The sequence below is a fragment of the Corvus cornix genome, chromosome 5 (assembly GCF_000738735.6).
Source record: "Corvus cornix cornix isolate S_Up_H32 chromosome 5, ASM73873v5, whole genome shotgun sequence".
Taxonomy (NCBI): domain Eukaryota; kingdom Metazoa; phylum Chordata; class Aves; order Passeriformes; family Corvidae; genus Corvus; species Corvus cornix.
The window spans coordinates 39793618-39808014 of record NC_046335.1 but is presented as its reverse complement, the minus strand read 5'-3'; the positions used below and the strand labels follow the sequence as shown (position 1 = coordinate 39808014).

The 14397-nt window shown below is 46.0% G+C and overlaps 1 protein-coding gene across 5 annotated transcripts in view; it reads right to left on the bottom strand.

Annotated features, from left to right (window-relative positions):
• The window catches only part of NR1H3 (nuclear receptor subfamily 1 group H member 3), a 31778-nt gene extending 17401 nt beyond the window's left edge, over positions 1-14377 (bottom strand). The window contains exon 1 of one of the 5 annotated variants that reach the window (XM_039553137.1): positions 14290-14377. The gene's annotated coding sequence lies outside the window, so the exon portion shown is untranslated. Of the gene's footprint in view, positions 1-7736; positions 10880-12422; positions 12619-12950; positions 13033-13800; positions 13878-14289 lie in introns of those variants that run through there. The other 4 variants (XM_039553140.1, XM_039553138.1, XM_010412993.3 and 1 more) reach the window with 4 other exon arrangements.
• Positions 14378-14397: the final 20 nt, after the last annotated feature.

Genomic DNA, 14397 nt, shown 5'->3' with positions numbered 1-14397 from the left:
GATGCAAGCATATCTCTGAAGAAACTGTACTGCGTAATACATGAATAATCAGAGGACTAGTACAACAAGCCCTTTACCTCCAAATAATGGACACTCAGAGGAAAGAGTAGCTTTTTAGGAAGTTTGTTTACGTCTCTGTGATCCTTCAAAACAGGATTTATTCATCACAGCCCTGGCCCTGTAAATTACAGTATCCTACAGTTTCTGCCAAGGCAAAAATATATAGCTATGTTTCAGTTCTCTAATGAATCACAAGCATGCACTCTGCAGCATGTCAGCATCAGCAGAAGAGACCTCACATTTGTGTACATATGCTAACATGACTGTGCTCACTGTGTGTCAACAGGACTGCACCTCCGTGCATGGGCCTTAATAGGCTGTTGGTGAACAAATGCATCTGACAGGAAGGGCTATCTTCCAGAGGTAACTAAAGCAGGGATATAATTTGGCATTTTGGCTTCTAATGTGTTCTGACACGCAATACAGATTCACATTGGGTGCTAGCATTTATCTCTGAAAGCTGGGCCCAGGGCAGTGCATAATGACCTCTGCTGAAACCTAAATGCACAACTTACACAGTGATGACGCTACCTTGGGTATCAAATGCTGGCTGCAGATCTAAATTGCCAAGAAAAAAACCCTACCTGTTAGACCGAGATTTCACATGACTCTACAGCACCAGCAGAGAACTAAGCCCCTTGAGAGGCACCACTGTTCCAATCCTTTCACACAGAATAACCATATTTTGTGACCTAATGTTCTTGCTATACTGTGTCTGGTGCAGCAGCCAGTGTGTTTTCACAACTCTTCCCTAGGAACTTGGTACTACCCTGTAGCTGACTCAAAGAAACAAAGATTATTCCCAGCTCATGTTGGCTCATTCTTCTTCCTTCCCTCTACATCATCATATTTCTCAAGAAACGCTGAAACAGATAGCAGGTCTATGAGTGAGGCAGAAGTATACATATAACAGGTTTCAATTAGGAAAAGGTTGAAAAAGATACCCTGTACCTTCCAAGACAGAAAATGAATCTGTCACTTTGAAAATGAAGTAATATTACATGTGAAAACTGTCAAAACTCATGTGGAAAAATAATAACCTTGACAATGGGAGGGACAAACCATGAAAATGCAAAATGTGAAAAGCAGTGCAACAGGATAGTGTAAAGAATGATTTTGAACAGTATGTTTACAGAGAATGGAAAAAAACAGATCTGCAACTCTCAGGGAACAGACTAGCCCAGTGTCCCTGCTGTAAAGCCCTCTCTCAGAGAACTGCAGGGACACTGTTCGAAATCGCATTATCCATTTTAATCTCCCAGAAGCATAAAGGTAACCACAAACTGGAAACAGTTTGCAATCCACCATCAGTGCCAAGCTGATAAAGAAAAGCTCCTGATCGCTTTCATTTGCTGTCCAGCTAAACTTCATCTGACCATGAGCAGCTGAAGACTGTAGCACTGCTCTGTGAGCCTTTTAAGTTGTTGCCACCACTGACAATTATGCAGAAAAGTCCTACAGGTCACTCCCAGCTGCACAGCTGCATTCTGGTCTCTTGCCCTCAAGTTAAGGGTCTTAATTGCCACCTCTCCCTCCCTAGCTCTGAGTTTCAGATCCTGCCTCCCCCTATCCCCCACCTTACTCTGGGTTTTACTCCTGCTGCTGACCAACTCCTTTATTATCCATAACTTTGCTGACTGCTGGCATGGCCTTTGCCCAGGCATTTGTCTCTCCCTTTGAAGTGGGCTCACTGCAGCATCCAGCTCTCACTGGGTTTAGTTTGGTCTCAACACAAGGCATGCTGTCTCCTACCCAGGTCAGGTATGGAAACCACAGCAAAGTTCAGAGAACAGCAGAAGTGACTAACAACTGAAAAGATTAAAATAAACAAATGTATGTCACTTGGTTGAAAGAGTACTGGGAAAAGAAGGAAGGTGTAACTCTGAAAGACGCTATGCCTAAAAGAGCACTGAGACAGGAAAAGTCTGGCTGTTACAGAAAAACACCCTAAAGCTGAGTACTGGGAGACTGGAAGTCTCCATAACTTTCCTTCCAGAACTAGACCTTATAATTACAACCAAAATGCAAAGAGTTCTATGGACATTTCTGAATCTGAACTCAATACAACTTAGCTATTCCATGGGTGGAGAGTATCTATTATTATAAATAATGGAAGCAACAGAAGTTCCAAGACAGTTTCACCCCACATCAGGCAAGAAGGAATACAGGACTGAAACAAGTGAACAAATGGGTTAGCAAAGTGAATTAGAATCTTAAGGCACAACTGTATGACCACATAATGCAATAAATCAGGGCAGAATAAGCCCAAAGTACTTCTGCTTGCTAAAAAGTCCAAACAACCAAACTTGTTCCTTGTCTACCATCTGCAGAGTACAAGATTTGTTTCTTTCCTGCAGAACCTGCAGACTCCCTCATTTTGGAAATATGGCTTCCCAAATTTTAAATCGGATGACGACAGAATGTGCTGACTGCATCCCACCCAGGAAACTACAGGCTCTGCAGAGCTCACCCCTAACAGCAACTGTTTTGCAAGTCAGCTCTCCTGCTCACATGCCTCATCCAGCAGCAGAGGCTCCCTGCTCTCTCACCTGCCTCTCATTATATCTTGCCTGGCAAAGGCTGGGGTTTTGGCTTTGCCCTGCCCTTCAACTCTTGGTTTCTGCCTGATCAAAGAGAGCCATGTCAATACAAGGAGCAAGAAGAAAAGAGAGCATACGTGTGACTACTTCCAGGGTGGGTAAGATCCTGAAATGGGCTGTGCCTTTATTTTTCCTCCCTCCCTCTCTCCCAACTGCCAGATGTCCTTGGTTCTGCAACTGATTGGAAGAGAAAGGAGATGGGGTTACTGGAGTTCATTCACACTGCACACAGGGCTGCTCTCGCCTCTCTTCCTGTTTGCAAGGAAGTATTAGTCCCTCTGACAAAGGGAGACAGAAAGAGGCAGACAAGAGGATAGGGGAAGAGGGAGAAGAAGAGGGAAGCGAAGAGAGAGAGGGGAGGGAAACAGGGAGAGGGAGGGAGTGATTATGGTAAGAAGATAAGAATTTTGCTTGGTTAATGAACTGGAAATGAGTAACGAGTGATATCACCTTGCTGCCACAAAAGTCCTTTAAAAGGCCATTGACACAAGTTCCTTTGAACTCTGGAAAACAACACAGTCCTGATCTGGGTAAAAAAAATCTCTAGCCTTGCTGGGCTTTCTACTGTCACCTCAGCTTTCAAGCTTCTGACTAACCTAGAGTACAGCCACCTCAGGAATGGCCAAAACCAGGGCATGCACAGGCTTACAGCAAGGAAGATGTGACAGTAGCAGCATCCGTCCATCTTACCCTCCCCTCCAAGCCATCCTGTAAAATCACAAGTCACCCCTTCTCAGTTCTGTCTGGCCAGGTGAGCTGAGAAGCCAGTGTCACAACATGGGGAGGGGACAGAGCACAGCCACTTTAGAGGGACACCAACTTCTGCAGCACCCACAGGGATGAACATGAGCAGAACTTGATGTCTGTAGCTGAACTGCAGTAATCCCCCGTGTCTGGCTAGGACTGACAGCTCAACACCATTATCAGCACCGACCTTCAGATGGCAGGAAGCACGACTGAGTCTCTGATTTTTCCTGTAGGAAAAATCCCATCTATTCTCCTCCCAGGAGGATGAAACACTCAAAGCAGAGCAGCTGCCCCCTCCTGCTAGCAGAAAAGCAAAGAGCAGCTTTGTGCCACTTCTTGGGAAGGGGAAGGGAGGGAATACAGCCTGGGGCCTTGTCCACAGAATTTGTCAGCATCAACTACAATAGCAATTTTTCCCTGAGGAAATTCACTTTGAATAGGGAACAATATTCTTTTGCCAGTAGCACTCAATTTCTCCAAGCAAATTTAGCTATCCTAGCAGTAAGTCTTTTCCTCCTGCACATCTAAATGTATCCATGCAAAGGTGGTTTTGGTTTGCATGTCTGTTTTTCTTTCTAGGGCCCCTGTATTGGCTAACACTGTCATTCCTTCACATTTCTAACTACAGCACCTGATACACACATGACCAGCCAAAAAAAAAAAAAAGAATAAAATCAAATGTGAAAAGTTTTCAAGCAACCAACAAAACTTCCTACTATAAAAGAATCTGCTTACTAACAAAATCCCCCTTCAGTTTGGAAAACTAAAGTTGAGATGTTTGCAGCTCATTATTCCTGCTGCTGACCAGCTCTTACACATGCTTCACGCACCAACAGCTCATCATATCCAACTTGTAGGCCAAAAATGCAATCTGACCCCACCACCTCGGTTTCTTTATAAATGCCACTGCATGACATCATGGAAATCAGGACCACAGACTCAGTTTCTTTCTGGGCGCCTTCTCTATATTTACTCAGCCATCAATATCTTGTCCTGCACAATTATACACAGCAAAACATAACAGTCAGGCATTCTTTGAAGCCACAGTTTTACAACCCAGAGTTTCCTTTGTCTTCCCAGAGAACAGAGTTTAAAAGAGACAAGAAATAATACTCAGTATCACTGAGATCAGAAGCCATGACAATAAACAACTAGGTCCGAAAAGCTGGGTTTTTTTAAATGGGCTTGCATAGAAGTTGGAAGGGAGTGGGCAGAATTACAGAAGCCTCTCTCCTCAATAATTGTGGACCTTCTTTGGAGCACCACATTACAGCCAAAATCTTCACCACGGATCATACATTCCTCCTTTATGACCCTTAGTCCCACAGATGTTATAGCCCTGCTTCAGGGAAACATGAGTCTGACTCACAGCAGATCTGAGAAGTCATCCCAATGCTATTTCCAACCTGAAGCAAGAGATCAGAACTAAAAAGAAAAAAAGAAAAAATGAGAGAAGCAAGAATCAATACCCAAAATAACATGCTGGTAGTGGAGATGCAACTAGATTAAGTCTAGAAAAGAACACTGCAGACCTTTTTTCTGCAGGTAGAAAATGATAATGATAAATAATCCCACATACTGATTTTTTTTTACCTGTTTCCTTAAAAAATTATTTCATCTCAACTATGCAGTAAGGGAACAATACTTCATGATCCATGCCTATTCTAGCCAAACACCTTTATCAGCTGACGTCACGAAAGGGAAATCTCCTCAGCTCCCCAGGCTGTCTCAGAGCATCTCTTCAACACAGAACCTCAAACTGCTGTTGACTCCTCTGAGCAGGAACACGGCACAGTCCATTCACAGCACTGAGCTACTAAAACAGATGAAGGCAAATAAGAAGCAGCTATACCATTTTATCAGGAAGATAAGATGACAAAAGACACATAAAGCCACAGGATACATCACAGCAAAGCCAAAAAGAGAAACAAAAAGAGAACTTAGAAGCCCTCAACTCCTATCCCTTGTCCAGACCACCTTCTCTTTCAAACTGGTCTTCTCCATCCTCTACCAGCTATGACACTAGAGAACATGAAGAATAGAGGCAAAAGAGGAAAGAACAGAAGAGAAGAGCTGCTTACAATAAAATTGTTTGTTCATTTTTCTGACTTCCTCCTTTCCTCCCACCCCAGGAGTACTTCCATCAGCATGCTGCACATCACCATAACTGATACAAGATTGTTTCTAGAAAACAGCCTCTTAATAATGTCTCTATATAACACTTCGTATCCAAGCTCCATTCCACCCAAAAGCATCAATCAAAACAAATACTACCGTTCACAGGCAAACCAGAAATACAGTACTGGATTGCAAAACAATTAGGAAACTCATTAAGATTCCCTTCAGGGCAGTAGGGGAAAAGCACCAATTCCCATTCATAGAAGTATCATCCTTAGATGTAGCACAGAGGTCAGGAAGAAACTACAGTACTACAGAAATATCCATAATAAAGAACACATCAGAGGGATACTGGAACAGAGTTTTAAACTGCTTCAGAGTAAGCTTAACTATTAGTCTATTCCCCACTCAACCATCATCAGGGATCTATTTTGACAGGTTTTGCTAATACTGCTCTTAGAAGAGCAGGACGAGAGAGGCAGGGTTGCAGATGTACATATCCAAACCTAAATCAGCCAGAAGACTGCAGCAGAGCAATAAAGGAGATCAGAAGAGCAGCCAAGACACAGAGTGAAGACTGGCAGACGGGTGCAGGTCAGAATAAAGGACTATTAAGAGCTTTGTTGCAAAGTAAACTTGCCCTGCTTTTGACAACTCTTCTGGATTCTGGCCTCTATGGGCTATTTCTGCTTTGGGGTCATTGGAACTGAACCCTCACAAGGTACAGTATCAACAAAATAAGGAGGACTTTTCTGAATTTTATAAACCCACCAGGCAAAAGCTAGGAGGGAAGGGTTAAAGGTCTGAAAGTGAGAGAAAGATCTGTGTGACAGGAAGGGAGCATGTGAGGGGGCGTGTGACAGGCTGTATAGCAGAATGTGTGTGTAGATCTCATTCCCTTCGAGGCTCTTGGCCAAATGTGGAGCTGAACTTTCTGCAGACTTTGTCCTGCCAAGTCATGTTCCCTTCTCACACTGCCTGACATCACCACAAATACTCAGCTGGAAAATAGTCCAGAGCCGGACAGAGTCCACCGCTCAAACACCAGCCAGTGAAATGGCTGCACTCACGGCACACCCACCAGATGGGAAAACAGAGCCACTGACTCTCCTCACAGGTTGTCTCCAAGCACCCAGGCCTCACCCTCGTCCATGCAGAAAGAGCCCTATGAAGGCACAAAGAGACCAGAGGTGCTAACAGACCAATGTTTTCCTATTGCCCCAACAACACAGCACAGAACAGACTGATAGTCTGCATAAAGGCTCTAACAGAAAAATGCAAAAGAACATAACCATCAGACCATCTCAGTTTGTCACAAGTATCCTGCTGCAAGGAGTACAGTCTATTATCCCCAACTCTGGTACAACCGTGCCACAAGAAGGAAGCCATCACACATCACCCATGGACAAATGAGAAGCCTGTGATCCTGCAAAGACTGATGATCCAGCAAGGTCTGCACAAAGCCAGCAAGCAAACATTATCCTCTCAGAGTGCTCCTATCACCTTGACTTCTCAGAAATAAATGCAAATCCAAGATCAGGGCTGCAAAATACAGCACGTGTATGAGCGTGTGGGAGTAGGCAATGGGACTAAGCCAAAAAATGGCTCCATTTCTTATTTTGATCCTTGTGTCAAGTAAGAAGGGTGTGGATGGCCCACTGATTCTGGGACACTGCTAAAGGCACCACCCAGAGCAAGTATCAGGGAGTAGCAGCGGGAGATGATACTGAAACAAGGGAGAACAAAGTCTGCAGTCTCTTCTTGTTTTTTTCTTCAGCCCTCACCCCAAGTTCTGCTGCTTAAAAGCAGCACTTTAGAAAATGCCCTTAAAGCACAGTTGATAGGGAGAAAATTCATACTTTCTTCAGGCAAAGGTTTCTCCTTTCTCCACTCCTGTTCCATTTCTAGAAGAACAAACAGCAGCTTGGAAGCTTTCTGCAGACCAAGGAAAAATTTTTCTTCAGTCCCATGCAGGACAGAGAGCTATGTCCCTGCTTTTCAGACACACACAAATAACAGAGACTACATTGTATGATCCATAGTTATTTTATATCTTGCATTTTAAATTTTTATTTTTCATTTTAAAACACTCCTCACAACCAAAGTTCCCTCTTCCTTTGTTAAGGAAGGGGTTCTGACACCTTCCTTAAAGGTGCATTAGTGCAACCTTGCCTGTCCACATGCTATATGGATCTTAAATTATATCCTTACCTGGGACTTCCTGTCCAGACATGCAGGTATCTGAGAATGTCCACCTCACCAGCTGTAAACACAAAAGCCATCTTCTGAATTTCTTCCTGGCCCTTTCACAGAAATCAGCATATTATTCCTTTCCTGCACACAATGGCCAAAGGTGGGAAGCATTCAATCAGAAGAGTGGAACCACAAAGTTGTTTGAGGGCCAGGTGACAGCTTCTCCTCCTACTCTTGGAGCTTGCAGCTGGCTGAGCTGCCCTGCCTCGGTGGCACTTCTCATGCAAGCCAATGCACGCTGCTGAGGGCTGCCCACAGGACTGAGTGTGCATGTGTGCCTGCATGTCAAGGCATGCACCACCACAGCAAGCCTCAAAGGCTGCTCCAGTGCAAGTTCACGTGCCCACACAAAGCTGCATGTGAGTTTCTGCCGGTATGCGCGCAAAAAGCCGCTACGTGTGCCTACCTGACAGCCTGACTGTGAAATCCTCCAGCAAAAATCCCTGGCAAGGCATGTGGAGTCCTTTGGGGGCTGGCACATTTCTGCATGTATGTCCATGGCAACCAAGATACACTACAGAGCTGTTACAGAAGCCTACCTGTTTGCCCTCATTTCATAAGAGCTCTAGATGAGACTACTTAAATTCCAAACATGTTCCTTTAAATGGGTTTTACATACAGCTTTTAAGATTACATTTGTGCAATTTATTTTCTAAGTTAATGGTAATCTGTGACGAAGTCTAAAACAACCATTTAAACAAACACATGCACCCCTATTCAAGCAGGACATGGCTACTGGAAAATGTCTAAAAAGTCTAATTCCTAAACTCAAGAAAGTCACTAAGTCCACAGAAGCCACTGAAGTACAAAACAAATCTTTCTTAAAAAAGGGGGGCAGAAAGATTAGTTTCTCCAATTCACTTATTAAATTAGTTCAGTTCACTCAAAGCTGGTGGAGGCAGCATAAAACAGGTGGGAGATATCTCTCTCTTACAATCTCCGGGATGATGAGTTATGCTCATTCTAAGATCTGAAAAGAGACAATTACCAAAACCAACCAGTTCATTCTGCTATGTACAGATAACACTACCGTGATAGAATCAATCATTTAATAGCACGCTACAACAAGCATATTTTCTCTTATGTATCCAGTGCATGATTTGTCTGATTATAGTAGAATTATAAGAAAGTGCATATTTCATTTGACCTTTTTATTCAAATGCAGTTTTGTATAAGTCATGAGGAAAGAAATTCACCCAGTAAATACAGCTGACCGCTTTGTAATGTAAATACTTACTGTGATATAATAGCATAATTGGATACACAGTATGGTCCTGTTTGGTAAGAAGCAGTAATAGATGAGCCTAACTGATTAGACTAAAGCTGCCTTTTAAGAAATTATCAAATGCAACATGAAGTTTAAATGAATTATTTAAATCACTAACTTTAATCATGATTTCTATCAGCAAGTGAGAAGTCTTGATTTAAACCAATAGACCTTGTTTGCCTCATAGCTGCAGTGGGACCAATGGGCCAACACTGCCCTGCTCCCGGGAGGGAGAGAGGATACAACTTCCAACCCCTGCTTATTTCAAGAAATTTTATGAGCATATTTGCCAATATTTTTTTAAACCTTTAAACAAACTAGAAAGCCTTACATGCCAGGAGACACCTACTCTCCTGTCAGTCATGTGCTTTAGCAATCAGTCTGATACTCAACTAACATCTTATTTACATCTCGGAGAGGTTTCTATGAGTACACAATACAACCTGACTCTGCAGCCCAGCTTTTAAATTGCTTCAATTCTCACATCCCACGAGGTAGTTCTCCTACTTAATCCTCACAGGCACTAGTTCGGGTCTGCTCAAAACAAGAACTAGATTTCTCATTCTTTAACATTTTCTCTTCATTTCTTCACCAGCTTCTTACTAAATAAACATTTATCTTTTCCCCTCCTTAAACCTACTGGGAAGGTCTGCAATGCTCTGCTCTCCTCTGTGCACTACCTTAGTTAACCTTTGTCCTCCCCAAATAAGATTGTTAAGAGCTTGACAGGGCATACTTCAAAGTGATTTATAATATTACACCAAAATTATGTAAATCACATTAACATTTTCTTTTTGACACTCCATAAACCAAGTAATTTTGCTTTACAGGAAATCTGGTTTTGAGATCTCCAGATATAAAAGTACAAGTTACACTACCTTGAGAGGTGTCTCCCTTTTAGTGGGAACACAAGAAAGGAATCTATGTTCCAAATATGGAAAAAAAAGTATTTGGTCCTGAGCAGAAAGTCACACAACAAAACTGACACAGGAGTGCTAAAGGAAGACATTGTACCATTTGTAACTGATAAATTTTTAAGGTCTGACTGAACATGGACAGCCTCTTTTAATTGAACAATATTATAAACATCTCTCAAACCTAAAGTAACTACAATGAAAATGCTAAGTCAAACATCATAGTTGTGTACTAGCAGAAGTATGGTCTAATGACCAAGTTCAACCTGTTTACAGCCTTAATGCAGACCTGTACCTATCAGAAAGAAGCACTCCCCTGAATTCCCTCCCAGGATGAAGTTCCTTCCCACCAAGAGAATTTCCACAGCAAGAGAATGTGGCTCTGCCTTCCTAAGTTATTATGCTGTAAGGAAAACAAGTTAACACATCCTACAGCAGATCAGCAGAACATTCTCCCCCAATTAAACAAGGTATCTTTGTACAGAATCATAAAATGGTTTGGATTGGAACAGGCCTAAAAAATCATGTAGGTTCCACCCCCACCACCATGGACAGGATCACCTCTGACAGTTCTGGAAGACTAATTTTTTTCCAAGACTGTCAGGTGTGTGAATCTCATTACTTTGTGGGGGAGGAAAAAAAGGGAGAGTGACAATCTGATAAGCTTTCCTATTCAACATGCAAAGACCCACACATCTGCAACAATGACACTTTCACAGCAGCTGCTTCCAGAGCAGAAAGCAGGATCATCCTTCAATGCACCCAAGACAAAGCACATTATATTCTATACTCTTCCTTAGGCAGATGGGATCACTTCTGAAAAACAGCAATAATTAAAGATTTTAAAATCAAAACTTGAAATTTTGAAAACTGTCCATTTTGACAGCCATACAATCACAGACCAGATCTGATTATAAGAGAGATACTTCTGAGATCTGAGACCATCACCAACTGATCAAACATTTAACAACAGCAAAATATTAATTCTTCTGTTTACCTCAGAACAAGCATGCAGAGTTGCGAGGATTAATCCAATAGAAAGGAAAAGAAAGTCATAGCAATCAAATGCACTTTAACACACTGGAAACACAACTCTTCCTGCAGGTGTAAGACAGGGCTAAGGCAGCAAACTCCTGCTCTGCATTTGTACGGCTGCATGCCCGTCCTGCACAGCCTCCGCCTGCCTTCCTGCACAGCCAGCTGGTGAGGGAAACATGCTGACAAGGCACAGGGAGCTGCAGCAGCAGTAACTGGAAACAGCAAGCGACGGCAACCCCAGGCACACTGCCAGGACACACTAATTCTGTGATAAAAGTTTCCTGTCCCTATTTTTTTTAGATTAGGCAATTTATATATATATATATAGTCCCTGCTGTGGTACTTCTCCCTGCATCCCTTCATAACACGAGTGCAAGTTTCCTCCAGCAGCTACAGAACTCCCATGCAGCTCCACAATGACCCATTTTCTGTCCCCACTCAGGCTGGTTTAGGTTTTTTTCCCCCACCTTTTATTTTGGGGGTCTGGGAGAAAGTTGTTAAGTATTTTCACTCTGGTTTTTCTCCTGCAAAAGCTGGCGTTCCTGTATGAAAAAGGATGTATGGGCATACGCATGTGTGAGAAAGAAGTGCTAGATTTCAAAAAGGGGTCACACCAGGAAGCCACACGGTCAGTCTGCCCTTACAAGCCTTGCAACAGAGGTATCTTCTGGTGAATACGCCACAGGTATGATGGCAAAGAAGTCTAGCAAGACAAACCTCCACCTCACCCTGGCACAATGTGTACCATGTCCAATGCCCTCTTTCCACAGCCCAAATAATAGAAGGGTTGAGGTCAGCAACAACTGGCTGAAGTTTCCAAACAGTTTTTGCTTCCATAATTAAAATTTAAGGAATATCCTCAGGTATAGCCTTCTCTCTGACACCCGGGAACAGAAGATCAACTCCATGAACCTCGGAACAAGAAGCAGATCTGAGAGGACTCTTCCCTACAGACAAACATAACCTGCAGTCATAGCCAGAAACTGTCTGACACAGCGATCCAAACTGTTAGTCAGAAACATGACTCAGTGTTGGAGACTACCTCAAAAAAGCCTTGCAGGGAAGGGCCCAGCTATCCCTTTAGGAAAAAGAAAAGAAGGGAAGCAAGTCTGAGGAGACAAAGCATTTCTCTATCACCGAAGATCCAAGGTTTGCTTCCGGCCTGTAACAAAATCCTGTCTTAACAGATCTGTGGACCTTAGCACCATAAGCGTCGGTGAAATGGCACAATGAAGAGTAACCACCAACGTAAGCAAAGTTACCTTTTAACAGCACCATGCAAACTGACAGACAAGTTTCTGTCCTGGAAAACTCACGACCTGGGTTGACAGGATGCAACAGGTGAATGACACAGAGAACTGCAAGTTGAGAGGAGAGGAAAGCTAACAAGTTACCACAAAGCAAGTAAACATCTCCTGACAGCACCTCCAGAGAAAGCAGACAAGAAACCCGGGCTCTTCAGATGCTCGACAACAGCCAGGAGAAACTGACACCGCTTCCCAGACGCCTCCGATCCCCTTAGCAGAGGGACTCTCTCCGACGGCGCGACCGCGCAGTCCCCGCCAGCACACACCGCGCATCACAGCCGGCGCTGGGCTCCGGACCCAGGCCGAGAGAGCGACGCCTTCCCTCCCGTCCGCCGGGCCCCACTCGGGGGACGCCGCCGGCCCAGCCCGCACCCCGCCATGCACCGGGCGCCTCAGCGGGACGGGCCGCCGCCGTCCCTCTTCCTTCCAGCACCTTCCAGCGCCGCCCGGCCCGGCCGGCAGCACGACGCGGGCGGGCGGCGCTGCGCCGCCAGCTCCGGGTTCCAGGGAACGCTGCGGCTCTCGGGCCGCCGCAGGCCGCGGGGCGGGACAGCGCGTCCCTGTCCCCCGCCGTGAGTCACGGCCCCGCGGGCGGCGAGAAGGAGGCGCCGCCGCCTCCACAGCCAGAGCCAGCGCGAAAAGTTACCGGCGCGGGCCGCGGCTCCCGGCGATGCGCGGCGGCCGCCGCCCCCCGTGGCGCAGGTGCCCGAGCCGCGGGCGGGAGGGGCGGCCCAGCCCGGCCCGGCGCTGCTCCCGGCGCTCTTCCCAGCGTTGTTCCCGGCGCCGCGGCGGAGCTGCCGTGATGTCACGCGGGCCCGGGTCACGTGCAGGCGCCGCCCGCCCCGCTCCGCCCCCGCGGGTCCTGCGGGATGCGAACGCTCCGGGCCCCCGTGCGGTCCCACCGCCCGGGAGTGACCTGCGCCTGGAGCCCCGTCCCGCGCCGCGCCCGCCGGCCTCACCGAGCCTCCGCCGCCTGGCCGCCCTCAGCTCAGCCCGCAGGAGCGAGCGAAACCAGCAGGAACAACAGAACAGTCCCAAAGCAGGTGCCGCAGGAACAGCGCGCACTCCCCCTCCGCAGAGAGCCTTTTCCTTCCAGCACCCCCCAACAACCTCCTCGGTGGTGCGGTATCGGCAAACAAAGAAAAAAATACAACGCGGCTTCGTGCTCTCCTAGAGATATGAAAGAGAATTTAGTTTAAATTCACTAAGTATTCTAGCATGAGCAAATTAAACAGTTATTCAGGTTAAACAGCTGAACCTCGTGTATTGCACCAACCCTGCCCTCTGCTTCACAAACAATTTGGCCCTCTTATTAAGACCCGACACACAACTTCCTAAGGCTGCAAACTACGGAAAGTTTTAAGTAAATAAACAGGTACAAAAGAGCTGGGTTATGAGCCGCTGTGCGTCATGACTCCCAAGTTTCTTTGCAAACGCGAGTGTCATGTTTCCTTCTTTTCTTAAAAAAGAAAAAGCTGAGAACATCATACACTCACCTCCCTCTATGCACTTTTGGGTGGAGCTAAGCACTAAATATCATTAGATTCGTTTTACTGCCTATGATTTTTCCCTCTACACGGCACCTACGAGATCCTCGGCCAACGATCCAGCGGATGCACAGCCAGCAGCAGAATCTGGGTTTCTTCTCACACTCGTCTAATTCGACCAAGTTTCGTAAGGAACTACCAAAACTGGGCAAAACCCGCCAACGCTGGGCAGCCTCTTTGCCAAGAGCCAGGAGCAGAAGCAGCTTTCTACTTCCACACAGACAGGCATCCTCAGGCTGATCCAAGGGATGCTACGATTAGCGACCCACGGCGCCGCGGCTGCCGGGCTATGCGTGCCAGGGCGCCTCCCCTACTCCTGTCCACGACTTTACGCAGGAGCACACGGACAACGTCAGAACACTGAAACCTCGTGTCCTACAGCGAAGCCGCGGCGGGGGTGGGTGACACCGCTGCGCCTTCACTCCCCCCCACTCCTACCGAGCGCCTCCGCGGCTGCAGCCCGGGACGAAGCCTCCGCAGGGCTGACAGCGGAGATCAGCGCCGCCACCCCCGCGGGCCCGACGCGGCCGCTCAGGGGGCTGAGCG